The sequence below is a fragment of the Fukomys damarensis genome, unplaced genomic scaffold (assembly GCF_012274545.1).
Source record: "Fukomys damarensis isolate Sample0158 unplaced genomic scaffold, DMR_v1.0_HiC HiC_scaffold_8, whole genome shotgun sequence".
Classification (NCBI taxonomy): Eukaryota; Metazoa; Chordata; class Mammalia; order Rodentia; family Bathyergidae; genus Fukomys; species Fukomys damarensis.
This window is the reverse complement of record NW_022900920.1, coordinates 33,604,755-33,607,986: the sequence shown is the minus strand read 5'-3', so window position 1 is coordinate 33,607,986 and position 3,232 is coordinate 33,604,755. Positions and strand designations below refer to the sequence as shown.

The window sequence follows — 3,232 nt, the reverse complement described above, 5'->3', positions numbered from 1 at the left end:
CCTCCCACGGCGCGTGACTCGGGTGGCTCCAGGAGCACCTCGCATTGCTGTCGCGCCCCAGCCGAGGCAGCGCAGGCTGTGCGGGGTGCACAGGGCCTGGGCAAGGCTTGGTGTCCTGGTACACTGGCGAGGTGGGGAGGAGAGGGATCTGAGAGACTGAGGCCCGAGACTGAGCGAGATCCAGCGTGCGGGTCCCCTGCGGGAGGCGCCGGAGGCCCGAGCCTTCTCGGCAGTGGCCCTCGCAGAGGGTCCCAGGCCTGCCCGGCTCTGAGGCCTGAGCAGGAGCCAGTGAGACAGGGGCAGGGAGGGACCATCCTTTCCCCTCTCTGGGACCCAGCGATTCCTTCCCGTCCCCCCTTGTCTTCAATATTAAGTATTCAAACCTCATTTACATCCTTATTTTTCAATTTGCTGCCACAGTAGTTTAATTTATTCGATATAATTTCTTTTTCTGAGGGGACATTAATCATTGCCCTGTGCTTTTGGGCGCCTGTGGGATCTCTGCGTGTGTGTGTGTGTGTGTGTGTGTGTGTGTGCGCGCGCGCGCGCGCACGCTCGTGCGTGTGTGTATACATCTGTGAGGGGCTGTATCTGCGTGTGCGCATCTGCACCCATATGTGTCTGTGCGTGTGTGCAGCTGTGCAAGTGAGGCATAAGTTTGTTGTGTGAGTGTGTGTTGTATGCGACAGTGTGAGAGGATTTAGAGTGCGAATTGCGTAGGGGTGAGAGCGGTGTAGGTTTGCCGAACTGGCCAAGTCCTTCTGTAGAACCTTCCCAGCCACCCCAGGATGTCAGCAAGGAGGGGAAGTGGGCCGAGCTCCGGCCTCCCCTCCGGAGCACCCTTGAGGGTGGGCTTCTCCTGTGCGCCCCGCTGGGCCCACTGACCGGGAGCCCCAGACAGCTGTAGCTGGAGGTATATGGAGAATCAATCCGTGGTATTTCGAGAAGGTTCAAAACCAGAGACTCAGAGATGGAGAAAGACGGACTGGGAAGAGCTGCGGGCCTTGGCGAGGGGAGAAAGGAGGAGGAGGAGGAAGGGATGCGGGAACGATGAAAAGAGGAGCGGAGCGCGGGAGAAGCGAGCAGCGTCTCAGCCCATAAAGTCCCCGGAATGGGAGGAAGGGGCGAGGGAGACTCGCATCAGCTCGGACAGTCACGGCTCAGTGCAGCGTGAGGGAAGGGACTTGGGGGAGGCCTGTTTGGGGACAACAGGCAAGAGGAAGGGAGAGGGAGGGAGAGAAGTCCCCTCCCGGGGATGGAACCAGGAAGGAGTCCTCAGGGACCTCCGGGCTGGGGGAGGAAGCACGCTAATGCCAATGCCGCTCACGGCTGTCCCTTCCCACCTTCAGGGCAGCTGAGGATCCTGTCCCGGCCCCTGGCCCCAGAACCCCTCGACCGCATTTCACACACATTCTGGGAATCTCCTTTCCCTCAGTGGGGCCTGACGGAAAGGCTGGCTGAGCGCCAAGTGCTGTGCCGGGGCTGCATGTGCAACGGCCCTCTGATCGTGACAGCGCCTGAGGTAAGAGCCCCTCTCCCCACTTCAGCGGGAGCAAACAGGAGGTCAGGGCCGGCTCAGACCCACCTGGGGTGGAAGACTGGCCCATCTCCTCTGCTGCCTCCACAGGCCATGCCCATCCCACACCTCCTGTCCTGGTGTCCTCATGGATACGAGGATCTGCGACCGTGGTGGGAAGGCCTTCGGGCCCACAGGCCGGGCCCTGGGCCGAGTCCTGTAGCTGTCTTCCTGCGTTCACCTCCCAGTCTGGAGGGCACCGGCCTGGGACAGAGGTACCTGCTCCCCACCTTCCGCCTTGCCACTGCCTCGCACCCACTGGCCCTCTCACCTCGGGCTCACAGACAGACAAAGGACCCCTTCTGGAAGGTCACAGCCAAGCCTGCCAGGCTCAGGGAGAAGCCAGCTCTTTCCTGGGACTTTGCTTTTGCCCCTGGGACGTGGACCAGTCTCTAACAGCTAAGCCTTGCTCAGCATAGCCTCAGCTAAATGATGGCCTGAGGCCCCAGGTTTGAAGAGGAGCTTCTTTCTCTTGGTCTAAAATAGGGCAAATTAGAAGTCACAGACCTACCATTCTGAGGCCCACCCCACTGTGTGACCCTTCAGACACCAGGTTTCTTTGTGTTCTGCAGGTTCATATGTTGTAATGCCAAACACCCAAGAACCCGGACAGATGTCCAAACATCTAAATAGCGAAGGCTTCCAACACCCCAGCCTTTGGGTGCACAGGCACAGAGCCCCTGGTGGCTATTGACGGTGTCTGTGCTTGGACATCGGGCTGGAAGGAGGATGGGGAGGGGTCTGCACCCTCCCGCAGCAGCAAGGTTCTGCAGCGCCCTGTCTTCCTGACTCCTTCCTGATTCCCTCCGCCCCCACAGACCTTCAGGGGCCCCTCTGCCTCCCTCCCCATCCAGAGGCTTGGCTCAGTCCTCACACGCAGGGCTGGGCACAGACGCATCCCATGAACCCTCCACCATCACCTTTCAGGTCAGGGATAACTGGGCGATCACAACAGGGGCTCTCCAGGCACTTGGGGGAGGGCGCAAGGGGACAAGCCCGGGGCCAAGGAGAAGGTAGCGTGTTCATTTGAATAATGGGCAAAATCAAATTAATTCTACATTAAATAGTTGTGAATAAAGGGTTGAAGTCAGCAGTTTCAAACTTGTTTTCCTTAATTACTTTCCGTGTTTAATGTCATTAAGAAGATTAAAAATTCATTAACAAGAGTACTAAAGTGGCAAATCAGGAAAGCGATCACTCCAGGTTAGAAACTCGGCTGAGGCCGCACAGCGAGTCTTCTGCAGGGCTGGTGGGGGTGGAGACAGGCGCACACATAACTCGCACACCACGCACCCCAAATTACTCCGGCATCCACACACCCACACCCGGGACTTCAGTGACCATGCGAAGACCGTACATGGGGCCCCCAACTTCATAAATCTTCTCCTAAGAAGGGAAACAGAGATCAAACTGATGTGACAGGCAATATCTAGCTACGGAGTCAGAGTGGCGCAGGGTCTCTGAGCTGACTTTCTGCCATCCTGGTCCACCTTGCCCCGCCCAAGCCAGGGCTCTGCCAGGGCGGACCCGAAGTCACCTGGGAGGAGCAGCTGTCTTGGAGGCTTAATTATCCTGGAAAAAGGATCCCTTTTTAGGTTCTGGGGGTGAAGAGTGGGGAGGGGCCATGTTTCCAGGGGGCAGGGAACAAGTCGCCCC

The 3,232-nt window shown here is 58.4% G+C and overlaps 1 protein-coding gene across 2 annotated transcripts in view; it reads left to right on the top strand.

Moving 5' to 3' along the window:
• Nucleotides 1–2,632, top strand: part of Hif1an (hypoxia inducible factor 1 subunit alpha inhibitor) — an 83,727-nt gene extending 81,095 nt beyond the window's left edge. Inside the window, exons 9-11 of one of the 2 annotated variants that reach the window (XR_004516333.1) lie at nucleotides 1,350–1,522; nucleotides 1,628–1,791; nucleotides 2,149–2,628. The gene's annotated coding sequence lies outside the window, so the exon portion shown is untranslated. Of the gene's footprint in view, nucleotides 1–1,349; nucleotides 1,523–1,627 lie in introns of both variants that reach the window. The other variant, XR_004516332.1, reaches the window with a different exon arrangement.
• The last annotated feature ends 600 nt before the right edge of the window (nucleotides 2,633–3,232 follow it).